At 42.7% G+C, this 27,453-nt stretch overlaps 1 pseudogene; it reads right to left on the bottom strand.

Moving 5' to 3' along the window:
- Positions 1 to 449: 449 nt before the first annotated feature.
- On the bottom strand, positions 450 to 21,269 carry LOC117072122 (annotated as a pseudogene).
- Between the last annotated feature and the right edge of the window lie 6,184 nt (positions 21,270 to 27,453).

Genomic DNA, 27,453 nt, shown 5'->3' with positions numbered 1-27,453 from the left:
TTTTTTTTTTTGAGACGGGGTCTTGCTCTGTCGCCCGGGCTGGAGTGCAGTGGCCAGATCTCAGCTCACTGCAAGCTCCGCCTCCCGGGTTTACGCCATTCTCCTGCCTCAGCCTCCAGAGTAGCTGGGACTACAGGCGCCCGCCACCTCGCCCGGCTAGTTTTTTGTATTTTTAGTAGAGACGGGGTTACACCATGTTAGCCAGGATGGTCTCGATCTCCTGACCTCGTGATCCGCCCGTCTCAGCCTCCCAAAGTGCTGGGATTACAGGCTTGAGCCACCGCGCCCGGCGAATTTTTTTATTCTTATCTTATCATCTTAGCTAGGACTTCTAGTATGATGCTGGATAGGGTGGTGAGAGGAGACCTCCTTTCCTTGTTTCTGATTTTCAGGGGAAACAATCTAGTTTCATCATTAAACATAATGCTAGCTGTAGGGGTTGGCAAGCTTTCTTTTTTTTCCCCCCATTTCACTGATTTTTTATTAGAGCAAGTGTATGTTCTGTAATGTATTTCACGCATAAGCATGAAAGATGAGGTCTCTCTCTCTCTCTCTACATGGGCTGCTCCCGGGGTCTGGTCACAATATGCCACCACAGTGGGGGCAAATCAACTTCCTTTTGGGCAGGTGGCGTTTGCTTCTGCAGCTGCTTAACCTCTCATTTCCAGCTTTCGCTCCGCAGTTTCTTCCACCGTTTTCTCTTGGCAAAGTAATCAGGATACACTGCCTTCTCAGAAGGATGCCAGTCTTCTAAGCACCATTCTGGTACCTTGTAGCACTCATATGTCACATAAGAGGCACCCCTAGGAGAGTCAGGGAAGATGTATGGCTGTGGATGCTGACAGTACCAGAATTCTTCCTCAGCCTCCTTCAGCAGCTGGGTGGCCTTCATCATATCTTTTTCATTCTTATGTTCTTCAAACCAGGCTCTCATCAGATAAGCAAAGTATTGGTATTTGTCGCTTTGGATGCACCACAACTGGAGGTGGTGCAGCGCCTGCTTTTTTTTTTTTTTTTAATTTTTTTTATTATACTGTATGTTCTAGGGTACATGTGCACAATGTGCAGGTTTGTTACATATGTATACATGTGCCATGTTGGTGTGCTGCACCCATTAACTTGTCAATTAAATTAGGTTTATCTCCTAATGCTATCCCTCCCGCTTCCTCCCACCCCACAACAGGCCCTGGTGTGTGATGTTCCCCTTCCTGTGTCCAAGTGTTCTCATTGTTCAATTCCCACCTATGAGTGAGAACATGCAGTGTTTGGTTTTCTATTCTTGCGATAGTTTGCTGAGAATGATGGTTTCCAGCTGCATCCATGTCCCTACAAAGGACGTGAACTCATCCTTTGTTATGGCTGCATAGTATTCCATGGTGTATATGTGCTACATTTTCTTAATCCAGTCTGTCATTGATGGACATTTGGGTTGGTTCCAAGTCTTTGCTATTGTGAACAGTGCCACAGTAAACATACGTGTGCGTGTGTCTTTATAGCAGCATGATTTATAATCCTTTGGGTATATACCCAGTAATGGGATGGCTAGGTCAAATGGTATCTCTAGTTCTAGATCCTTGAGGAATCTCCACACTGTCTTCCACAATGGTTGAACTAGTTTACAGTCCCACCAACAGTGTGAAAGTGTTCCTATTTCTCCACATGCTCTCCAGCACCTGTTGTTTCCTGACTTTTTAATGATCTCCATTCTAACTGGTGTGAAATGGTATCTCATTGTGGTTTTGATTTGTATTTCTCTGATGGCCAGTGATGATGAGCATTTTTTCATGTGTCTGTTGGCTGCATAAATGTCTTCTTTTGAGAAGTGTCTGTTCATATCCTTTGCCTACTTTCTGATGGGGTTGTTTGTTTTTTTTCTTGTAAATTTGTATGAGTTCTTTGTAGGTTCTGGATATTAGCCCTTTGTCAGATGAGCAGACTGCAGAAATTTTTCTCCCATTCTGTAGGTTGCCTGTTCACTCTGATGGCAGTTTCTTTTGCTGTGTAGAAGCTCTTTAGTTTAATTAGATCCCGTTTGTCAATTCTGGCTTTTGTTGCCATTGCTTTTGGTGTTTTAGACATGAATTCCTTGCCCATGCCTATGTTCTGAATGGTATTGCCTAGGTTTTCTTCTAGGGTTTTTACGGTTTTAGGTCTAACATTTAAGTCTCTAATCCATCTTGAATTAATTTTTGTATAAGGTGTAAGGAAGGGATCCAGTTTCAGCTTTCTACTTATGGCTATCCAGTTTTCTCAGCACCATTTACTAAACACAGAATTCTTGTTTTGGTCAGGTTTGTCAAAGATCAGATGATTGTAGATGTGTGGTATTATTTCTGAGGGCTCTGTTCTGTTCCACTGGTGTATATCTCTGTTTTGGTACCAGTACCATGCTGTTTTGGTTACTGTAGCCTTGTAGTATAGTTTGAAGTCAGGTAGCGTGATGCCTCCAGCTTTGTTCTTTTGGCTTATCATTGTCTTGGCAATGTGGGCTCTTTTTTGGTTCCATATGAACTTTAAAGTAGTTTTTTCGAATTCTGTGAAGAAAGTCATTGGTAGCTTAATGGGGATGGCCTTGAATCTATAAATTACCTTAGGCAGTATGGCCATTTTCACGATATTGATTCTTCCTATCTGTGAGTATGGAATGTTCTTCCATTTGTTTGTGTCCTCTTTTATTTCATTGAGCAGTGGTTTTTAGTTCTCCTTGAAGAGGTCCTTCACATCCCTTGTAAGTTTGATTCCTAGGTATTTTATTCTATTTGAAGCAATTGTGAATGGGAGTTCACTCATGATTTGCCTCTCTGTTATTGGTGTATAAGAATGTTTGTGATTTTTGCACGTTGATTTTGTATCCTGAGACTTTGCTGAAGTTGCTTATCAGCTTAAGGAGATTTTGGGCTGAGACGATGGGGTTTTCTAAATATATAATTATGTCATCTGCAAACAGGACAATTTGACTTCCTCTTTTCCTAATTGAATACCCTTTATTTCTTTCTCTTGCCTGATTGCCCTGGCCAGAACTTCCAACACTATGTTGAATAGGAGTGGTGAGAGAGGGCATTCCTGTCTTGTGCCAGGTTTCAAAGGGAATGCTTCCAGTTTTTGCCCATTCAGTATGATAGTGGCAGTGTCCGCTTTTAAAGCCTCAACACCTTCTGCTGATGGGTCAGGTAGGCTGCCGGTGCAGGGAACACCACGACTGTGCTGACCTTCAATGGCCTCGGGGATAGCCGGGCGACTTTCTTTATTAAGGTAAGGACGTTTTCTTCCACTCCAAGTCCACTGATTTTTTTTCCTTAAATAATGAATGGGTGTTTGACTTTGTCAAATGTTTTTTCTGCATCTATTGATATGATTGTATATTTTTCTTCTTTAGCCTGTTGAGATAATGGATTACATGAAGTGATTTTTGTTTATTTATTTATTTTTTGAGACTGAGTCTCACTGTGTCGCCCAGGCTGGAGTGCAGTGGCGCAATCTCGGCTCACAGCAACCTCCGCCCCCAAGGTTCAAGCAATTCTCCTGCCTTAGCCTCCCAAATAGCTGGGATTAAAGGCACACACCACCACGCCTGGCTAATTTTTGTATTTTAGTAGAGACGGAGTTTCACCATGTTGGCCAGGCTGGTCTTGAACTCCTGACTTCAAGCAATCTGCCCGCCTCAGCCTCCCAAAGTGCTGGGATTATAGGCATGACCTACCACGCCCGGCCTGAAGTAATTTTTGAATGTTGAGCCAGCCTTGCATACCTGGAATAAATCTCATTTGTCATGCTGTATAATTCTTTTTCTACATTGTTGGATTTGATTTGCCAATATTTGGTTGAGATTTTTTACATCAGTGTTCATGAAAAATATTGGCCTGTAATTTTTCTTTCTTATAATGTCTTTCTCTGGTTTGTTTTGGTATTAGGACAGTGCTGACCTCATAGGATGAGTTAGAAAATATTCCGTGTGCTTCTATTTTCTGAAAGAGATCATAGAGAATCGGTATAATTTCTCCCTTAAATGTTTGGTAGAATTCACTAGTAAAACCATCTGGACTTGGTATTTTCTGTTTTTAGAAGGCTATTAATTATTGAGTCAGTTTCTTCAATAGATATAGGTTATTCACATTCTGTTTCTTCTTGTGTGAGTATTAGTAATTTATACCCATCAAGGGATTGGTCTATTTCATATATTTTATCAAATTTGTAGATGTAGAATTGTTTATATTCCTTTATTATACCTTTAATGTTCACAGGATCAGTAGAAATAGCTCCTCTTTAATTTCTAATATTAGTAATTTGCAGTTTAACTAGAGGTTTATCAATTTTACTCATCTTTTGAAAATAATTAGCTTTTGATTATGCTCTTATGTTTTTAAACTATCCTTTATTATGCTTTTAATGATCATGAGATCAGTAGAAGTAGCTCCTCTTTTATTTCCAATAATAGTAATTTGTAACTTGACTAGAGGTTTATCAATTTTACTGATCTTGTGAAAAAACTAGCTTTTGATTTTGTTGATTTTTCTCTATTAATTTCTCGTTTCGACTTCCATTGATTTCTGCTCTAATTTTATTATTTTGTATTGCGCTTCTTTGGGTTTACGTTTCTATTTTCTCCTTAGTTTCCTAAGGTAGAAGCTTAAATGATTGATTTTAGATATTTTTTCTTTTTTAATGTGTGCACTCAATGTTAGAAAATTTCTTAAAAACCCCATTTTTGCTGCATACCACAAATTTTGATCAGTTGTATTTTCATTTTCATTTAGTTCAAAATATTTAAACATTTATTTGGAAAAATCCAGTCAACCTGGGATGCACAAGGACTATGAGCAAGAGAGGAGCCATATTGTTTTAAACCACTAGGGATTTTTTTTTTAAACTGTAGAAAACTTTGCCTATCCTGGCCAGGCACGGTGGCTCAAGCCTGTAATCCCAGCACTTTGGGAGAACGAGATGGGCAGATCACGAGGTCAGGGGATCGAGACCATCCTGGCTAACACGGTGAAACCCCGTCTCTACTAAAAAATACAAAAAACTAGCTGGGCGAGGTGGCGGGCGTCTGTAGTCCCAGCTACTCGGGAGGCTGAGGCTGGAGAATGGCGTAAACCCGGGATGCGGAGCTTGCAGTGAGCTGAGATCCGGCCACTGCACTCCAGCCCGGGCAACAGAGCGAGACTCTGTCTCAAAAAAAAAAGAAAGAAAACTTTGCCTATCCTGCTAGTAAATGAGGACAAAGGATTTTGTAAGCATAGCAGTCACAGTGTATAGTTTCAGGCAACATAAACCCAATCTGGTTGATTTAAGCACACACAGAAAAGAATTTACTAAAATGAATATTGGTAGTTCAGAATATCTTCAGGAAGCCTAGAGTATCTGGATTGTAGGCTATACACCTGGAAGCAATGTTCCTAATCATGCAACAAAACTAAGGCAGTGAAGACACCATTGTTGCTGCAGCCCAACACTGATGCTGCGATTGCCTTGCAGACACCACCAACACTGGATGCTGCCCTGGGAACCTGGGAGTAGCTGCTGCCACACATCAACACAGTGAATTCTCTCAGCTCCTGCCTCTTCACAGTTCTTGCTTCCAATATAATGTCTGGGAAGGTGCATATAGGTTAGTTCAACAAAATGAAAACATCTGCTGTAGTAAGCAACAAAGTGATATAATTGAAAGAGCTCTAGACTGCAAGATGACCTGGGATGCAGTCCAGACGCTCAGCATGGTGAGCCTGAGCAAACCCCTTTGCCTTTGAGAGCTTGTAGGGTGGCATGAGGATGAAAGGAGATCAGTGGTTTGAGGGCAGTAAAACTCTCTATCAATATACGTTATTACGTGTTTGCATGACCAGGTGTGGTCAGCACAGTACCCAGCAACTAACCCACCACTAGGCACAGACTGGGCACTCAATATTTAGAGCAAATAAAAGGTCTAAGCTTGTTCAGGTTAAAGATCTTGACCTCTCAAGATCTATCTTCCCTGCTAGAATGTAAGGACTTTTCTAGGGAATTTTTTTTTTTTTTAGACAGAGGTTTTGCTCTTGTGGCCCAGGCTGGAGGGCAATGGTGCGATTTCGGCTTGCTGCAACCTCCACCTCCCAGGTTCAACTGATTCTCCTGCCTCAGCCTTCCCAAGTAGCTGGGATTATAGGCATGTGCCACCAAGCCTGGCTAATTTTGTATTTTTTAAAGTAGAGATGGAATTTCTCCATGTGGGTCAGGCTGGTCTCGAACTCCCGACCTCAGGTGATCCACCCATCTTGGCCTCCCAAAGTGCTGGGATTACAGGCATGAGCCACCGTGCCCAGCCTTTTTCTAGGGATTTTTATCTGCTTTCTTTAATACCATGGCTCCAGCTGTAAGAGCAGGGCCTAGAAGAGTGGGTCCTCAATAAATATTTGTTGAATGAGTGAATGAATGAGGTAAATGAATGAATATCTATTCTGTCATCTGAGACCAAAATATTCCTAGCCCAGACCCTTATTTCTAAGTTCTTCTAGGAATGTTCTTCCTGACTTAGTTCTGCCCTTCTTCAGCTGCTGTAAAGGGGCTTCAAAAAAGTGTCCAATTGTCCAAGCAGCAAACTTCTGTCATTGTTTCTCTGTCACTGTCTTATGATAAGGGCCTGCTTGGTGCTTTGAAAGGAAATTGGCCCCAGTCTCTAAATATTCTTTATAGCCCAATGATGTCTTTGCTTTTTTAGCTGTACTTTTCTCTTTCCAGTCTGGATTATGATTTTCCCTTGCTCAGCTGGCCCCTAGCATAACTAGTCTAACTGTATCACTATCTACCTCTTACTGACAGTGATCAGCCCATAAAAGGACTGCCAATTGACTTATCCTAGTGTCATATCCAAAAGGCATATCCTGACCACAGAAAACACAAGATAAGGGCTATTGGTCCTAGAAAGGACTTTGGAAGTCATCCAACCTTGCTTCTTTTGAGGGAGCCTCTGCATTTGCTGTTTCCTCTGCCAGGACAGCATCTCCCCTTGATCTTTTGATGGCTATCTCCTTCTTGTCATTGGAGACCTCAGTATAAAATTCACCCCCTTACACAGGTCTTCCCTGAGTGCTCCATCTGAAGTAGCTACCCAGGACCTCTCCATCATAAGACTACATTTTAATTATCTGTCTATTGCTTACCACGATTTCACACACATTTGTTCATTTATTCATCATGCAAGCAGATTAACAGCTCCTGGGCACATATTGGGAGCTCAATAACATTTTTTGAATGAATAAATCCAGTTCAGGCCCCTGGGAAACTCAAGCCCAGAGAAATCAAGTGACTTTAAGAAGGTCACACAGCTCCTTAGTGGAACAGCATGGACTAGAACCCATGGTCCTTGACTCTTGTCTCGTGCTTTTCCCACCATGCTAGTTTTCATAGATAAAGATAAAAAGAAGGAATATCTCTTGGGCCCCCAGTAGGTATCAGTTTCTGTGGTGGTTGCTCTATACATGTTAGTCAAATTATCCTTATGATGACCCTATAATGTAGGTAGAGTTCAGATTTTTATAAATAAGTATAGAGAGTCTTTGTGATGCTAAGTAATTTGCCAGGTATCCCACTGCTATAGAGTGAGAGCTGGGATCTGACCCTAGCTTGGTCCGACTTTCAAGTTTTTTGGACTGCTTCAGCTGCTTGACACCTCCAGGTAACATTTGTGCTTTATTAGCATTTCTGTACAGTAAATCTAAGCAGTGAATAATAGGGAAATTTTAGGCACAATGGAAGGTTGACAGAAGGCATGGGGTAGGGAGGCTACACAGGTTTCCTGTTGCCCTTCAAATCACACTGTAGAAGTGACATCTATCTCTTTGTCTCTACAAGTGAGGCTTACTGCTCTAGAGTCCTGAGATGCAACTATCACACTGTGTGAGTAGCCTCCAAAGGTGTGTGACGCGAATGGCAGCTCTGCCTGACTCCATTCAGTTTTCTCCTTGGCAGGACAAAGAAAATTGGGATGTGTGTAATTTATGCCCAAATGGCTAGAAAAGAAAACATCTCATCAATGATTTATGTATTTCCAAATGTAAAATAAAACTTGTAGGCCAAATGCTAACAGAGCCCATGCAGCCCTTGGTTTCTTCCACCTCTGTTTACAGCCTGAATCCCACATTTTTTTCTGGTCCCACCCATTCCTTTTTCCTCTTGAGCTCATGTTGCATCTACTTGGCTGATTCCTAACCTTGGGCAAACTTAATTGTCCCTTTCCCCTTCTCTTTCTCTAGGTTGCAGAATATTTTTGGAGTAACCACATAGTTCTCATTAATCTATGTTCTCCTGCTTCACCTGGGCCTTTGATGCAACTTAGTGGAGCTTTCACTGTACTCTGGTTGCTGGCCTCTTCCTGTCCTCACTGTTGTAGGTAAAGCCATTTGTGATGCATTTAAAGATTTAAAGATGCTGGTCCAAGTGCAGACACCTGGTTTGACAGCATAGAGGGAGCTCCAGGACTCAGGGAAAGGTGTTCTCAGCACCTATAACACCTATAACAGTTTCTCAGGTAGTGGCAAAGAAAAGAAAGGTAAGAAGATTCTGGCAGTTCCCTAGGCTTTTATTATAAAAATCCAAAAATGGCCTCATGGGCCATTTACCAAACTCTAGTAAAAGATTTAAGGGTCATTGTATTAGAGACTGTGGTCTTCCTTCCCTTGCTTGATATCTCACTTTCCTTCTTTCTTTCCACAAAAATTGTACAACTACTCTGTGCCAAGCACCATTCTAGGTTCTGGAAAAGACAGGCTAAAATCTCTGATATCCTGAAACTTTCATGTAGTAATTGACTATCATCACGTACTTTCTAAGGTGAAGCATCCTGAGTTCCTTGCATCCAGGCACCCATTTGTTGGCTTCTCCTCCACTCATTAAGCTTAGTTACATTCTTGGGTTGAAACAACCTCTTGGGGCTCACATCTAGTTCACTAGATTTCTTTTTTTAGAGACAGTGAAGAATAAAGGCAAAAGCAATAAGGATGCAAAGAGAAGATACACCTGTTCAAGACAGAAACCCTCAAAGCAGCTCTTGTAGCAAACCAAACATTAAAAGTAATTTTGGTTGAGCTGAGATCTCCCTGAACTCCCTGTGCTCAAAAGCACAGGTGTAGGGAGATGAGAGGAAAGAATTATCTTGGAGATACAGTAATAAGCTAATACAGCGTGCATGACAACTTAGGGACTGAGAATTCATAAATATATTCATGTTTTCTTCCCAGTCAAATTGATTAAATACCCAAGCACAAAGTTAGACTGAAAGAAAGATTGAAACAGCAAGAGAGAGAAAGGAAAAGCGAGCTACAGAAGTTCTGGTAAAACATATCAACTCTGGACAAAGACTACTTCATCAAGCGCATAAACAGCCACTGCCTGATACATTAGAATCTGGAAGTATCATAAATTAACTGCCAAGAAACTTTGCGAAAGGTCATATTTAACATTAATCAAGCTCTGCTAGTGGATATTTCCATGGTTAGTGGAGAGAGGAAAAGAAAGACTACTTTCTCTGCATTGCATTTTTAAAGTCACTTTCTAATTTTTCAGCAAGAGAAGAAAAAACCGATTTCTAGCTGACTTAGGGACAGAGATTTAATTCTCTCATCACCTGGGCACCCCTCAAATATGAGTATTGAGGCATAGGAATGGGAGGGGGCATGGCTGTTCCTTTTCTGATTAAGTCCTTTTGACTGCTTTCAGTCACAAGGTAGTCTTATTTTGAAAAGTGCCCACACATAGGTAAAGGGATGCCTGTGGAAGCCACAGAGTAAATGAGCAGCTTAGGAGCGGGGACACAGTCAACAGAAAGTTGAAGGTGAAAGAAAATGAACAATTGTCCTGGTGGCAGCCAGTTTGGGACAGAAGCCCATTTTCTTTTAGGCTGTGGTCTCTTGAGTCAGGATCTAAGATGCTGGGTCATTTAGTAGGACCATAGGAGATACTGGACTGGCCATTCCTGAGTCTTAGCATCCCCTTCCTCTGAATGGGTGTGATACCAATTACCTAGAGAGTGGATAGCTACTTGTGTTTACTCATCTGGGTGAGAAAGCAGTACCATAAATCCAGATCATTAATTTTCTGTGTCTTCACTAAGATGGCCATTTTCTTGATCTGACTTTATATGGATGCTCTTTTTTTATTGCTGGTTACTTCAGACACTTATCTATTCCTTTTTTGTCAATTTCCTTCTTTGACTGGAGATTCTAATTTGTCCCAAGACTGAGCTACGCTTATGTGTGCACTTATTCAACAGATACTTAAAAATTGGCTTCGTGCGTCAGGCTTTTATTTACATGCTGAGGGTGCAACTGTAAACCAAACAGACAGAACTTTCTTCTCTCATAATATACAAATAAATAGGCATAAGAAACACCTTACACAGCAATATGACAAACATAAATAAATGAAGTGCATGGAAAGTTAGGAGGTGATGAGTGCTATGGGAAGTGAGAGGAGAGTTTGGGCGTGCCTAGGGAATTATGGTTTTAAAGAGTGGTCAGTGCAACCTCATTGAGAAGGTGACATTTGGCCAGGTGCAGTGGCTCTCACCTGTAATCCCAGTACTTTGGGAGGCCAAGGCAGGTGGATCACCTGAGGTCAGGAGTTCAAGACCAGCCTGGCCAACATGGTACAACCTCGTCTCTACAAAAACACAAAAATTAGCTGGGCATGATGGCAGATGCTTGTAATCCCAGCTACGTGGGAGGTGGAGGTGGGAGAATCACTTGAACCTGGGAGGCGGAGGTTGTAGTGAGCTGAGATCACACCAAGCCTGGGAAACAGAGCAAGACTCCATCTCAAAAAAAAAAAAAAAAGAAGATGACCTTTAAACAAAGCCTTACAGGAGGTGAAGGAGGAACCATTTGGATGCCGAAGGACAGAGCATTCCAGGCAAGAGAATAGCAAGTGCTAAGGCCCTGGGAGCGTGGAGTGTCCTGGTGTGTTTGAGAAACAGCAAGGAGCCTGTGGTGTCAGGAGCAGAGTAAAGGGGAGAAGCTAAAGAGGTGCCTAGGGGAGATTTCCTATGGCCTGGCAGGTCAGCACAAGAACTCTGGCTCTTACTGTGAGAGAAACAGAGTACCTTTGGAGGGTTTGGGGCAGAAGAGGCAAAATTTTCCTTACAAAATGACTCACAAAGGTATTTGCTCTGTGTTATTCAGATTGGCTCTAATTACACAGAAGAAAAAAGAACTCATCCTCTAAATTCATAGGCACCAAGGGAAGCTGTGGGCAAGGTAGGGCTCTCCTCCAGCAGCCCCTCCTTTGTGCACTTTTGCCTTTGCACAAAGTCCTTGTCAGTGAGTGGCATGGGCCAAAGCATGGGCCAGGTGCTGTGGGGCAGTAAGACACTGATCCTGGACCAGGCTGGGACACTGGGCAGCCACAAGCATAAATGGGGAACACTCAGAGACTCCTCCAGAGGTCCTGGGTGGGAGGCAGATGTGAAGGGTGACACCCCATTATCTCAGAGTGTGTGGCTGAAAGGCTAAGATTGTTCATTGCTGTTACAGTATTCACTCTCCCCTTCTTTGTAAATAATTCCCTAGCTTTATCAGGCATTGTCCAACTTTCCTTGCATCCAGGGCTTCCAATTAGAAGCAAAAACCACAGAATGGGGCTTCCAGGAAATCTTTTTAAAGGGGGCTAACTATAACTATACTCAAAGGAATGCCCCATTGCCCCTTCCACTCCATTTCCTCCCGATGGCTGGAGCCACAGCAACTATCTTGAGACCTTGAAGATAAAAAACAAAGAGCTCAGGTTGGTAGAAAAATAGAGAAGTCTGGATTCACGGTGCTTCCTTACCAATCCTCTACTACTTATCTTTGGTTTTACTTTATGTGGGGGTGTGAAAGGTGTTAAGATGAAAATGGAGTCATTAATATCAAGAAAAATCTAACAAATAGGGCCAGAGAGGCTATGTAGAGAGGTTTCTCATGCTTATATGCCTGGTAACAAAAGGTATCACAGAAGACTGTAAAAACCACAACCTTGTGCAAAGGGCATTGCAGCTTTACACAAAAAAATCCTTCTGCAAGGACATCTGCCCAGCAACTGCCTGTTTAACCTCGGACAGGCATCATCCTTGTCATTGGTCTTTGTAGCCAAGGATAATTATTTCAAAACAGTTATGCAATTCTCCTCATTTTCTCCTTTAAAAACCTTTGTCTTCCCTGAATACACACACAGTTTACTATGGCATATGTATTTCCATTGCAATGCCTATTCCCAAACAAACACCTTTTCTTTTAGAGAACTTCTTTTTGTTATTTAGATTGACAAGAGAATACAACCCTAATTTCTCTAAGCCACTGGTATTACTAGATGAATGAAATTCCTAAATGATAAAGAAAGTGACTTCACTTTGAAGGTCTTTTTGATCACTGGAAAGTGAACACTGCTCTAGGAGTTGAAAGAACTGAATTTGAGTTCTGCCTCGGATATGAATTCTGTGGATGACTTTGGCCAGATTACATAATTATAATGATAACGTTTACCACAAATTGTTCAATTCCTACACTAAGTGCTTTATTTACTTCCTTATCTCACGTGAATCTTACAAAACATATGAGGGAAATTTTCGCATATACATTTTACAAATGAGAAAATGGAGACTTATGGAGATCAAATTCAAGGTTATAGAGTAAGCAAGTTGTAGAGCTGGGGTTACAACCAAGTTCAGACTGGCTCCAAAGCCCTCGGTCTTATTAACTACTGTGGAATATACTCTTATTTTCTCTGAAGTTCAGTTTTCTCCTCTGTACAATGGGCAAGAGGACTGGATAGTGTTTGAACTCCCCTTGCAGCTCTGAAAACTCTGGAATGCGTAGCCTTTTTAATGCAGTCTTGCCCGTCCGATCTTGATCTTGATCCCCCATACTTCTGCCTGTTCCCGAAATTTCCAAGTGGTACCCTTTTCAAAGATGCTGTAACCAGAACCCACATCTCTCCCTTGATCTTGAGAAGAGCTGCCAGAGGAGGCAGCCCCAGCCAGGGAGCACAGTGAGTGTTCAGAAATGTTCTGTGGGTGCCACGGGCCCAGCCCGCTCCTGTTGGCTGGAGAACCTTCTGTCAGCCCCGGAGCTGCCTTTCCTCACCTCGCCAAGCGAGGCCGCGTCTCTGCACAATCTGTCTGTTCTGATGATCAAGGAGGGTCTTGGTGGAGCAGCGGCACATGCCCTCCCAGGTGATAAAACTTCCCCGGGCACTCGGGAGAGGTGGGCTGCCGGCGAAACGTGAAGAACAAGCACTGTGCTGTGTAAATACATTTACGGGATGGAACTGTTTCTTGGCCCTCTGGGGCCTATTTCCCGAGCTGTGTGGCAGGAACTGTCTTCCTCGGAACGATTGACAGGGCCGGTGGGGAAAGCTAAATAGATCTTGATTTCTTTCCTTGTGTTGGCACATTTACCTAATGAGCAGAAGGAACAGGCCTGGAGAGGCTCTGAGACCGGGGACCACAGGTGGCTTCAGAGTGAAAAACTCCTGCTCTTGCCATGCGGAAATATCCAGCTCTCTCTGCCTCTCCACATTCCAGTTCCCCGTGGTCCAGGACAAGCAGGGCCCTCATTTCCCTTCATGGGGGCAGACAGGACACTCCCTTTGGGACTTGCCTGGGTTGGGGTGATGTTGTTTGGCTGTTGCATGAGGAAGACCTCTCCCATCTCAGCATTCTGTCACCCCAGCTCGACGGAGGCTGAGGGTGTGGTGAAGGTGATGGGTATGGGATGGTGGTGCCGACAGAGGCACCCATGGTGGCACCTCCACGTGATTAGTGCACCACCTGCCCTTTTGATGAAAATAATGGCATTCAGGAGCTTTTTGTGTGCAGCTCGGCCACACAGGCCACCAAGGGAGAACGCGGCCCCTCAGCAGTCGAGGAGCACTGTCTTAGTCCATTCGGGCTGCTGCAACAGAACATCACGAACTGGGTCACTTAGGAAGAACAGATATTTGTAACATTTTTCATAGTTCTGGAGGCTGGAAGTCTGAGATCAGGGTGCCAGCAGGGCAGGGTTCTGGTGAGGGCTCTCTTCTGGGCAGATTGCCAGCTTCTTTTATTGTATCCTCCCCAGGAGACAGTGGAGAGCTGAGGCTCTCTTGTGACTCCAAGGGCACCAAACTCATGACCTCTTCTAATCCTAATCACCTCCCAAAGGCTCCTGCTCTTAATAGCATCACATCAAGGGGATGGGTAGGGTTTCCACACATGAACTTTGCAGGGGCACAAACATTCAGTCCATAATAGACATTCAGCCAGGCCAGAATATTGAAATATTTCACATTCAGTAACTGTGTCTGGGAGATGGAAAATAGCTCTTTAGTTCAGCCTAGAGAAGGAAGAGGAGTCAGGGTCTGGTTCTCCTAATAGCCAATGATGGCTGAGTGTAAGAGTCTTTGTGTTTTATTCCTTCCTCCATCAGGACCAAGATGGTGTTTGGTTTCACTGTTGACCAGTGATTGGTCTGGAGTCCTTTCTCATGGTTAGGTCTGTGACTTCCAATTCTTTGGCATCTCTCTTTTCAGGGTGGGCTCTTGATTAAGGGCTTGCTGATATGGGAGAATGTAGCTCTCAGCAAATCTACATGAACAGCTGGGAGGAAACCGCTGCTTGGCAGGAGGGGCCATGGTTTTGTTCTCCTCTTTTGAGAAGAGCAGCCCTGCCATCCCTCTGTTCAGTAAAATGGGGAGGAAGAATTCCTGGCATGAAGACACATCATTCTGCAGACCCCTGACCTCCAAGAAGTAGCAGAGACTCCAACTTCTGAGTGAATTGGAGAGATCCCTGGAGATGAGTTTGAGATGCACTCGTCTCTGCCAGCCTCTCTGGGCAGGAGGTGTCTGATTCCCTGGTTAGTCTCCACCTTTCTGATATCCTTGGTAACTTTGAACATGTGTGAGCCTCAGTTTTCCACTCTGTGAAGAATGGGCGCCCCCAGGAGACAGACCCTGCCCTTACTGCCCAGTGATGGTTGGAACTCAGATGCCAATTAGTAGTGGTCAGTGCAAGTGGGAGAAGAGCACCTTGGAGTAGCTTCCAGGTTACTGTTCTTCCTTTCCATCCCCTGTTTATGAAGCTCAGCTGGCACTGCCACTAGCTTGTGCTTGGGTCAGATGCAAGGTGTGAATCTGGGACCAGGAAGGCCCAAACTATGCTGGCAATCAGAGTGGCTGAGGTGGGGCCGTATCCCATGTATTTGTCTGGGGAGAATGGAATAATCTCTGCATTTACCCTGGGCTGTCATTCAGAACATGTGTGTGAGGTAGGCACACAGGCTGGCCCGAGCTTTCTTATACATCTCTAGGCTATGCCTGACTGTAGGACCCCTGTTGGGTGTGGAAGTGAAGTTCTATTGGTAAAACATGGTAGAAGTGCACATCTATTCAAATCAGCAAAAATTCACTCAAATCCCAAGTCTAAACTTGTTTGTTATGTGACCATGGTCAAGGCATCTAATCTCTTTAAGCCTGTCTCTTAATTTTGCAAGGAAATATCTAGCTCATATAGTAGTTGCAAGATAAATGACATAATGAATACAAAGTGCACATTAAAAATGTGCATGTGGAAAAGACAAATGAAAACAAAACAAACATGCATTGTGGGCAGTCATTAACTGGCAAGTATTAACATGGAGCCATGTCTCTTGGTTCCAGTGCAACAATGACAGGAACATTGTCTCCACGTGGTTGTGAAGACTGCTGTGCCTGTCCATAAGAATGCAGAAGCATTTGTCTACTGAAGGAAAAGTGAAATGCCAAATGCTTGCTAACCTCTTCGCTTCCCCAGTTTATACCCTTCCTTTAACACTGCCCATTTGATGGCCTGAATCACAAACACAAGCTTGAGAAACAGAAGTCTGCAGGTAAAAATCAGCAGGTGTAAGGATAATTTGGGACTAATTTCAGCCCCTACATGATTTTGAGCAAATAAATGACTCACAGTATGCCCTTGGCCAACCCATGGATCCTCTTGGGGCTTCTGCTTCCTCTTTAATAAAATGGGATGAGTAATCCTTGCCTCGCCTTCATTTTACAAGCATGTAACAAGGATGAATCAAGTAATGGCTGTAGAATCCTTTGAGGTCCTTGGAGAAATACTTGCTATATAAATGCAAAGTATGATGTCCATTTCTATTACATTGTGTTTTGTAAATAAATATATAAGCCTATGGCACATCCATGTCAGTGCCTGTCTGGCCAGCTATTTGCCATGTACATCTTTTAATCATCTCCATATATTTATTCATTGAAAGCATATTCCAAATCTAATGCATGGGTTATTATTATTATTATTTTCTTTTTGGAAGCCCAGGGCACACATCTGTTCTGCCTCATTTCAGCTACTGGGGATTCTGACAGATCCATTGTTGGTGATATGTGCATGGGGTGCAGTTTTCAATATCAGAGACCTAGATCCAGACCAATGAGGGTTTCATGTTCATCATCCTTCTCGTTCCCTTTTCCTGACCCTCTTAATTGAGCTGTTCAGAAGAGAGGCCCTGTCATTCTTTTGAAAAATAGCCTGCTTGTCCCTTTCTAAAAACTTTAACCGGGTTGCTTCCTGATTCAAAAGGTAAAAGAACAGATTGTGGAATGTACTTTGAATCATATAACACTTTAGAGGCTATTAGTTGTTGTCGATTATCTCCAGGAATAACCAGTATCCTTTCCCCTATCTTTTACTATCATATGTCTTCTGTTTAATCCTGATCTCTTTTCTTAACTCTGGATCCTGTTGTATAACTACCCCCTGTGTGTCCTACAGGCACCTTACACTCTAAATGTCTAAAATCAGACTTTCCGTCTTCCCTTCACATCAGCTCTACTTCCTAAATTCTGTCAAGACCCCAGTAATCAAGGCTAAAGATAGGTGAGCTGGTAATTTCCTAGTCGTGGTTCTGAAGCTTCAGGGCTTATACTTAGGTGAATTGCAACTCTGAAGCTTGAATTTTCTTCCCTTTTAATAAAAATACATAGAAATTTGGCCCATGGGGTAAAAGTGAGTAGTATTGATCCTGAGTTGAAGGGGAAACACTTTTGTGTTTAAGAAGTCTCCTGCATCTTGTACTCAAAGCTAGACAGTTGGAGTCCTCTGGGCTTGTGCCTCTTGAGATCACCTGTATTCATTGCATATTGATCCTTCTCTAAGAAGCTTCATGAGACCTGATTCATGTTCACAAAATCTTCAGGAGCTGAAAAGTTGGAACTTCTGAATCTTCTGGCTTTTAGAAACCAAAGAGGAACTTCTAGTTCAGTGTTCTCCTGAAAGGCTTAGACCCCAAGGGTTCTGTTACCCAACTGTCTGATTGTTTTGACTAAATGTTGACATCCCAGGGTAAACCTCTGGCCATTCAAAATTCAAAGTCTCTCTTATTGAGGCCTCTTCCCTGCTGTCCTTTTTGAAAATGCAGGTTCTTGGCCGGGTGTGGTGACTCACACCTATAATCCCAGCACTTTGCGAGGCCGAGGTGGGTGGATCACTTGAGTTCAGGAGTTCAAGACCAGCCTGACCAACATGGCAAAACCCCGTCTCTACTAAAAATACAAAAATTAGCCAGGCGTGGTGGCATGTGCCTGTAATCACAGCTACTAGGGAGGCTGAGGCAGGCGAATTGCTTGAACCTGGAAGGTGGAGGTTGCAGTGAGCCAAGATCACGCCATTGCACTCCAGCCTGGGCAACAACAGTGAAACTCCGTCCCTCCAAAAAAAAAAAAAAAAAAAAAAAAAAAGTGGATTATTTCCTAAGCTTTCCTTCCTTCTCACTTAAGGCAGTGTCCTCAAGTGAGCTCATCCTCTCCCATATCTTTTACTGTTATATCTCTTTTTAAACCCAAACCTCTTTCTTTGCCTCTGGATCCACACATCTACTTGCCTGTTGTACATCTTTCCCTGCGTATTCCACAGACACTAAATGTCCAAAGTCAGATTCACCATCTTTCCTTTCCATTAGCTCTACTTCCTACATCCTTTGCCTTGGCTTATGGCAACTAGTACAGAAAGTAAGCCAGACACTGACAATATTGAGCACATTTTCATCTGCATGTTATCCACATGAACCTTTGTGTGTGTGTGTGAAGTACATGTTCAATTGCATGTTCTTTTGCCCACTTTTTTCCCCTAATTATTTTTAGGAATTCTTGATATAAATCCTTACTTCTGGCTGGGCACGGTGGCTCACGCCTGTAAGCCCAGCACTTTGGGAGGCCGAGGCAGGTGGATCACGAGGTCAGGAGTTCAAGACCAGCCTGGCCAATATGGCAAAACGCTGTCTCTACTAAAAATACAAAATTTAGCCGGGTGTGGTGGTGCACGCCTGTAATCCCAGCACTTTGGTAGGCCAAGGTGGGTAGATCACCTGAAGTCAGGAGTTCGAGACCAGCCTGGCCAACATGGCAAAACCCCGTCTCTACTAAAAATACTGAAAATACAAAATTTAGCTGGGCATGGTGGCACACGCCTGTATAGTCTCAGCTACTTGGGAGGCTGAGGCAGGAGAATCGGTTGAACCCAGGAGGTGGAGGTTGTAGTGAGCCGAGATAGTGCCACTGCACTCTAGCCTGGGTGACAGAGTGAGATTCTGTCTAAACAAACAAACAAACAAACAAAAAAACCTTAGTTCAATATATATTTTATAAAATAAGTTCTTCCAGTCTGTGGTTTACCTTTTCTCTTAATAATGTCTTTGAGTAAACATGAGCTTTTATGTCCAATTACCAGTTATTTATTTTATGGTTAGTGCTTTTTATGTCCTGTCAAAAAATATTTGGCTACTGTAAGTTACTATTCTCATTTTGGAAATTTAAAGACAGTATTTATTTGTTTATTTATTATTTATTTTTTATAGAGACAGGGTCTTGCTATGTTGCCCACGCTGGTCTTGAACTTCTGGGTTGAAGTGATCCTTCTGCATTCTATTGAATGATACATCACAATTTATTTGGTCATTTGCAGTGGATATTTAGGTTGTTTCCAAATTTCTAAGCTTTGTCAATAAGCAATGGTGCAAAACATCCTTGGATGTGTCTTTTTGTGATACATATTTCTTTTTTTTTTTGAGATGGACTCTTGCTCTGTCGCCCAGGCTGGAGTACAGTGGTGTGATCTAGGCTCACTGCAAGCTCCGCCTCCTGGGTTCACGCTATTCTCCTGCCTCAGCCTCTCGAGTAGCTGGGATTACAGGCGTCCGCTACCACGCCTGGCTAATTTAGGTTTTGTATTTTTAGTAGAGACAGGGTTTCACCATGTTAGCCAGGATGGTCTCGATCTCCTGACCTCGTGATCTGCCCGTCTCGGCCTCCCACAGTGCTGGGATTACAGGCGTGAGTCACTGCGCCCGGCTTATGTGATACATATTTCTTTAGGGTACATATCAAAAATAATATTGTTGAGTCAGAGATTATGTTTTAAAATTTGAATAGACACTGCTATATTGCTCCCAAAGTAATTGTGCTGATTTATGTTCCCAGAACTTTTATGTTTCAATTCAAATTTCTAAGACTTGAGATTTTGATAAACCTAGCATGACTCTGTTGAACAGATTTTTTTCTCCAGGCTGCCATATAGACTACTGTGCAGCCCAGGGATTGGCTGTCATTGGATCAGGTGCCCACCCCGATCTAATTCCTAGTGGCAGGAGAGGGGGAGTCAGGTGGTAAGAAACTCATTGACTAAGGCTGCCACAAGCACGTCTGAGCCAATTTTCCTTAGAAGTGGCTCAACAAGGCCAGGAGTTCAAGACCATCCTGGGCAACATGGAGAGACCCTATATCTACTAAAAATAAAAATAAAAATTAGCCGAGTATGGTGGTGCATGCCTGTAGTCCCAGTTACTGGGGACGGTGAGGTGGAAGGATCACTTGAGCCCAGGAACGGGAGATTATAGTGAGCAATGATTGCACAACTATACTCCAGCCTGAGTGACAGAGTAAGATCCTGTCTCAAAAAAATAAATAAATAAAAAATAAAAAATAAAAGTGACTCACCAAGTCTCCTACAATTCCAAAGTACTTTTGCATCTAAAATTTCAATATCATATATTTGCTGGAAAGTTCAAATGAGATCATAAGATGAAAATATTTTAGAAAACAAAATATATGATGACCTTATTATTATTTAAAAAATATTTTAAAAACCACTCTGCTAGGTGTGTGGGAAAATACCTTTATCAGCATGTCAAAGATAAGAAGAACTAATGGTTATTGAGTGCTTCCTTTATGACGGGCAGTAACCTAAGTGCTTTGCATGTACTGACTTATTTATCCTCATGATAATTCTATCAGGTGACATTACTTTATCTCCATTTCACAGATGAGGTGACCGGACAACAGAGAGGTTAAGTGACTTTCCTAAGTTCACACAGCTTTCAGATGGCAAAGGTGCGGTTTGTGCCCAGGTAATCTGATCCCTGATGCCATTATCCCAAAGATGGGAAAGAGCATGTGAGCAAATGGCTTGTTCCATTTTGCCATGAGGACTAAACTCGGATTTTTTTTCTATCTTGCTCTAATTCCTATCTAAGGGGTCAGGGGAGTCGGGCCCTACAAATCATAAATTCTCATCAGATGGGTTTTATTTAACCCTATATATTGAGACTTTCCAACCTGACTCTGGCATAAAATTATGAGATAAGAAAGAAAAATATTTTGCCTGGAAACATGTTTCTTTGCCATGTTTAAAACTGGCCCTGCCAAGCTGTCCTTTGCAGGGGAAAATGTGCATCTGTAAAGAATCTCTATTAACATAGCTAGATCTCTCTCTCTCTCTCTTTTTTTTTTTTAGATTCTCCCAATTCTGAAGAGATTAACTAAGATCTGAATAGGAAACATTTGTCATCTATTGTCTCTAAGGGCAGCCACTATAAGGCTTCAAAAGAACTTTGGTCTCCACAATCTTTTAGCTTAACCAGAACATTCCCTTTCTATTAATCCCAGGTCTTTAGACAAACTCAACCAGTTGTCAACCAGAAAATGTTTAAACTCACCTGTAGCCTGGAAGCCCCTGCTTTGAGTTGTCCCACCTTGCTGTACCAAACCAATGCATTTCTTAAAGTGTATTGGATTGATGTCTCATGCCTCTCTAAAATGTATAAAACCAAGCTTGCCCAGACCACTCTGGGCACGTGTTCTCAGGACCTCCTGAGAGCTGTGTCACAGGCCATGGTCACTCATATTTAGCTCAGAATAAATCTCTTCAAATGTTTTACAGAGTTTGACTCTTTTCGTTGACAGTCGTCACCCGTGGGGGACCCGACCTGTGCTCTGCCCACTCTTGACACCATCTTCTTCAACCCTTTCCTGGGCTGCCCTTGTTTGACATTAGGGCCCTGGTAACTGAAAGTCTTGCCCACTCCTCCCAGCTCCCTCCTGCCTCCTTCTGGGAGCCTGTGGCCAATGACTCCTCTTCTTGGCCCTTTTATGTCTAAATAAGTAAAAGGAACACTTTTCTCCACTATCCAAATCTCAGGCTGATCCTTGCCCTTTTATTTATTGAGCAATGAATATAAGTGACTGAAATCAGCCAATGTTTATCAAAAGCCTTGCATCAGCTAATCCTTGGGGGAAAATAGAGTTAGGAAGAGAGTTTGCTCAGGGCCACAAGCAATGTGTTTGGTGGTGGCAGGGTCAGCACCAACCCTTCAGGGCAAGGAGGACTAGCCCAGGCTTACCTCCTGTCATTCTGGGAAGTGGAAGAGGGGGCTACGTTTCCACAGTCTCTCTTTGCTGAGGAAATGCAGGAGCTCTATGCCTTAATGTTGCAGTTTCTTATCAATTCATCCTTCTACTGCCTCTTATCTGGAGATTTCCTGTCTCCTTGATTATAATGATCCTTAGAATGAAAGGTTTAAAAAAGAACTTGGATTTCACCTTATACACACATTTCTATCCGATAATAAAAGATGAGGGGAATAAAACTACCCACCATTCACCCAGAGAGTAAACAATATTTAAAACTCAAAGGCTGACATGCCACTTAGGTTTGGCTCATCGAGGACATTGGGTTAATGACTTCTCTGAAAGGAAAAGTTTTACTTGTATTCCCTATTTATTCAATGGTTTTCTAATTGAGCACCTACTAAAATAGTAGGTCACCAATGTGCCCTCACATGATGGAGTTGGGGGGGGGCGTTGGGGTAGAGGAGGAGAGAGAGAGAGAGAGAGCGAGTGAGCACTCAACTCTTTGGCATCTTCTCATATAAGGACAGTACCCGTATCAAATTAGGACTCTGCCCTATGACCTCATTTAAGCTTAAGCATGATTACTGAATTATTTCCTTACTCCAAATATAGTAACACTAAGGGTTGGGTTTCAACATACAAATTTTGCGGGGGACACAATTCTGTCCATCGCAGGGCCTTTGCTCTAGCTGTTCTCTGTACCTGGAAAGCTCTCCCCCCAGTTTTCTTAATGGGTGGGTAACTCTGTCATTCACACCTTTGTTAAGATGTCACCTGCTCTGAGAGGCCTTCTGTAACCATCCACTCTAAAGTAGTCATACAGTCACCCTCTATGAGGTTACCTTGTTTGTAAATACTATTCTATGGAGTACTCATCGCTCTTATGCTTTTAAAAAGTCAGGTTATGTTAGGAAGTCTCTCATCTCCCCATCCTCCACTAAATAGAAGCTCCAGAGAAATGAGGACCTTGCCGACCTCTTTCTTGAGACTTTAGAACAGTGCATGACACAGAGCAGGTCTTCATTAAACATTTGTTGAAAAGTAAGCAAGCAAATTAATACAGTTACTACTTCTAGGGAGGCGGCAGGCTGGGGGTGGGGGCAACATGTAAAGAGGCCCAAAGTCACTTGCCCTAATAGAAGAAGGTATGCGGGTTATAAGACAGAGAGAAGGGAAGTCTGATTCTGCTGCATCTGTGTGAGGAGGATTGGGGAAGACTGCACAAAGGAGGGGCCCCCTATGCTACATCTCAGAGTGACACAGAAGAGACGAGAAGAAAGGTGTTCATGTCCTATGGAGAGGGAGGGGCATGGGGGAAGTCATGGAGGGAAGGGAGTATCATGGTCAGGTGCCTGGGAGTGGTTTAGGGTGGCCTAAGGTAGCATATCTGGAGGGGCGGGGCAGCCAACTTGGGGCCATGGAGTACCGTGGGTTCCGTGCTCAAGAATTTCATCCTGGCCGGGCGCGGTGGCTCAAGCCTGTAATCCCAGCACTTTGGGAGGCCGAGACGGGCGGATCACGAGGTCAGGAGATCGAGACCATCCTGGCGAACACAGTGAAACCCCGTCTCTACTAAAAATACAAAAAACTAGCCGGGCGAGGTGGCGGGCGCCTGTAGTCCCAGCTTCTCGGGAGGCTGAGGCAGGAGAATGGCGTAAACCCGGGAGGCGGAGCTTGCAGTGAGCTGAGATCCGGCCACTGCACTCCAGCCTGGGCGACAGAGCGAGACTCCGTCTCAACAAAAAAAAAAAAAAAAAAAAAAGAATTTCATCCTATGAGAGACAGGGAAGCCCCTATGTAGATTGAGGCTCCCAACTACAGAGCTACATGCTCTTCCCTGAGCACCCCACAGTCTGTATTCTGTCTCCCTAGTGCTGACCTCGATCCGTTGGACATCATGAGATGTGTCTATTTCTCACAGTTCACTTACAGACTAGGAGCTCCTTGAGGGCAGACACCCTACTGTATTCCTTTTTGTGTTGTCATTATGCTCACTCCATACCTGGTAATTGAGGCTCAGCATCTAGTGTCGCCAAGTTGGTGACTTTATTTAGTAGGAGTCAGAAAGCGCCTTCTAACCCGGGCATCTGGGGTAGCAGTTGTCCCACTTTGAGAGTATGGGGTGTGAAGTTGGGCTGAACCATGTCACATGGCCTACTGCCACCTTGACTGGCTCCCAAGAGAGGGTGGGTGGAGAAGCAGCTCTGGCAGTGTCAACAGGCAGGTAACTTATAACGCTGGCAAAAGCAAGGAGAAAAAGGATTTTTACTGAGTTTCATGGCTGTGCTCTGAGGAGGTCTCTATTTGATCAGCACCAGGAAAACAGAGTCTTCCTCCTTGGAGAGGCCAGTGACCATTGACAAATGAATATTCAAGACCTAATACAATCATTTCTATTCACTTCAGAGATGGCAAAGGGAGGCATGGAAAAGTGACTCCTGGGACTCTAGCTGTGAGATGCCCACTTGATTTCTGACTGTTGACCCAAATATGACCCTCTAACAGCTGGTCTCTCCTGGTGGGCACTTTTCCTTTGTCTGCTACCGGGTTACAGGGGAGAGAGCCACCATGTACCCAACTTGGGAGCCCCCTCCCAAACCCTAGGCCCTCTGGCCATCCTGTGTATTTAGAACCATATCTGGGCCCCAGTGCCAATGCTGGCATGCAAGTCCCCAGCTGCATACCAGAGGGACTCTTGCCTGGGTGCCTTGTTGAACAAGATAAGGGGTCTTTCAAGGCACTCTCTGCCCTGGATCCTGGTGTCAGGAGTGCAGACGTGCTTGTGTGATGACCACCATGCTACAGCATGACCTGGCTCTGTGGAGAGTGTCATGTGAATCGGTGATAAACCAAAAGGAGCCTCAGGTACTGTGGCCTGTGACTTGGTGGGTGTTAGTCTGTGACTTCCAGTATTGGCTTGTGCTCACACCAAGAGAGCCAGCAGCCCTCTGTTGGTGTCCCAGGACACTAGGCCACTTAGTTTGTTGCTTAGTGCCTAGAGTAGTGCTTCTCAACTTTGGCCAGATGTTGAGATCTTTGGAGGAATTTTTAAAAATTCTGATGCCCAGGATACATCTCAGACCAATTAAATAATATCTATGGGGCTGGAACACACATCAGTGTTTTTTAATTGAATTCATTGAGGTGTAATTTGCATATAATGTAATGAACACTTTTAAGTGTATGATCTGATGAGTTTTGACAAATGTATACACTTGTGTAACCATCACCAGGGCAATCAAGACAGGACATTTTTATCACCCAGAAAATTCCCTCATGCCTCTTTGCAGCCAATTCCCTTCTCCCTCGCCCAGGAAACCACTGATCTGCCTTCCGTCACTTAGATGGGTTTTGCTTTTACTAGAATTCTATGTGAATGTAATCTTACTTTGATGTCTTTTGTGCAGCAAAATGTTTTTGAGAATCATCCGTGGTGTTGTGTGATCAGTATACATTCCTTCTTGTTGCTGAGTAGTGTTCATTGTATGGAATAAATACAACAATGTGTTTGCTAGTTACCTGTTGTTGACATTTGGGTTATTTCCAGTTTTTAGCCATTATGAATATGCTGCCATTAATACAAATACTCATGCAGACTTTGTGGGAATATAGATCTTCAATTCTCTTGGGTAAACATGTAGGAATGAAACTGATGGGTCCTATGGTAAAGTGTGTGTTTACAAGAAATGCCTAATTATTTTCCAAAGTGGTTAATCCATTTTATAGTCTTACCAGCAATGTCTGAGAGTACCAGTTGTACCAAATTCTTGCCAATAGTTGATACTTTCAGGCTTTTAAATTTTAGCCATTCTTATGGGTGTGTAGTGCTATTTAATTTTAATTTGCATTTCTTTGATGACTAATGTTATCTAGCATCTTTTAATTTGTTTATTGCCTATCCATATATTTTCTTTTGTAGCGTATCTTTTTTTTGTTTTTTGTTTTTGCCTTGAATTGTCTTATTCTTATTAATAAGATTCTTGATTCTGAATAAGTTCCTCTGGGGTATATTTAAATTTAAATTTATATTTATACATATGATACACACACACACACACACACACACACACACATATAGCAAATGTTTCTCCCAGTCTGTGGCTTGCCTTTTTATTTTCTTAATAATGTCTTTCAAAGTTTAAAATTTGTGATTTTTTTCTTTTGATATTCATACTTTTTGCATCCTAAGAAATACTTGCCTATCCCAAGTTGCAAAGTTTTGTCCTATATTTTCTTCTAAAATTTTTATAGTTAAGGTTTTATGTTTAGGTCTACAACCAATTTCAAGTCAATGTTTGTATGATGTAAGAGATAGGTCAACATTCATTTTTTTCCATATATGTATCCATTTGTCCCAGACCATTTATAAAAAGATTATCCTTTCTCTACAAAATTATGTTGTCAGCTTGTAAAAAATTCATTAACCATATATATATGGGTCTATTCCTGGACTTGCTCTTACGGTCCATGGTCTATAAGTTCTGTAAGTTCATCCTTACTAATATACACTGCCTCGATTATTGTAGCCTTGAAATCAGTCAGCGTAAATTCCCTGAGTTTATTCTTGTTTTTCTAAATTGTTTTGACTGTTTTAGATCCTTTGAATTGCCATATGAATTTTAGAATCAGTTTGTCAATTTCCACAAAGGAAGCCTGCTGGAATTTTAATTGGGATTGCACTGATGCTGTATACTAGTTTGGGGGAAAATTGATATCTTGACAGGATTGAGTGTTCCAAACCAAATGTGGGATATCTCTATTTATTTAGGTCTTATTTAATTTATTTCAACAATGTTTTGTAGTTTTCAGTGTGGGGGTCTGAAATGACTTTTACTAGGTTTATTCCTAGTATTTTATGTTTTTATGTATTTATGGCACTACTGTAAATAGAATTATTTTCAAATGTCATTTTCTGATTGTTGCTGCTAATATAGAAGAATACAATTGATTTTTGTATATTAACTTTGTATTTTATGACCTTGCTAAATTCATGTATTAGTTCTAGTACTTGACATAAGACATTTCTACATTTCTCACAGCAGTATTTGTTATTTACGATGTACAGATCTTGCCCATATTTTGTTAAATGTATCCTTAAACTGGAGGTGGGACCACTACTGATTTTTGTTTTTCTCCCTTTGTTTTGATGCCTGTGAATGGCTCACATCACTAAAGCAACTGAGAGTTCCATCAATAAGCAGAATCATTTGCACCTACAGCAAAGAGCAAACCCTTGCTATTTTTCTTAATGGAAAACGCTACTGGGTTTTCCCACCTAAGATGATGGGCTCCTACAAGTGGCTTAATGGATCTTGGAGTAGGTTATTGACCTCGTGTGGACCTGACCATGCTGATAGAGCTGAACTTCAGCTCCTCAGGGCCCGCCGTGTGCTGGGCACTGGTGCTAGGTGGTGATTGCTGAAGTTCAGTGGGCTACCTGTTTTCTGAGGTTACGTGTGTTGTTGTTGGTGGGGATGGGTTGAGGAGGACACATGAGAGTTGTTTCTGTAGACTTTTTGTTAATTATGAGAAAAGAGATGGAACCTTGGGTGTGAGTTTGCAACCCATTCTTCATTCTCCCCAGTGCTCTGGGTAATGGTATTTAACGGAAAGACAAATCCATTCGTCTTCCTGGCATCCTGGCACAGGAAAGCTGTGCAGGCTGCTGTCAGAAGAGATATTAGGGGCTATAAAAAGCCCTTCGATTCTTCCCCCTTCTCACTCTCACTTTGTAACCCCCTTCCCAGGGAGATTGGTGCTGAGGCTGCTGACAGTCCATCACTTGGA

This window comes from Trachypithecus francoisi, unplaced genomic scaffold, assembly GCF_009764315.1.
Source record: "Trachypithecus francoisi isolate TF-2019V2 unplaced genomic scaffold, Tfra_2.0 Lachesis_group4, whole genome shotgun sequence".
NCBI lineage: Eukaryota > Metazoa > Chordata > Mammalia > Primates > Cercopithecidae > Trachypithecus > Trachypithecus francoisi.
Note: the sequence above shows the minus strand (reverse complement) of the source record. Positions and strands in the feature narration are given on the sequence as shown.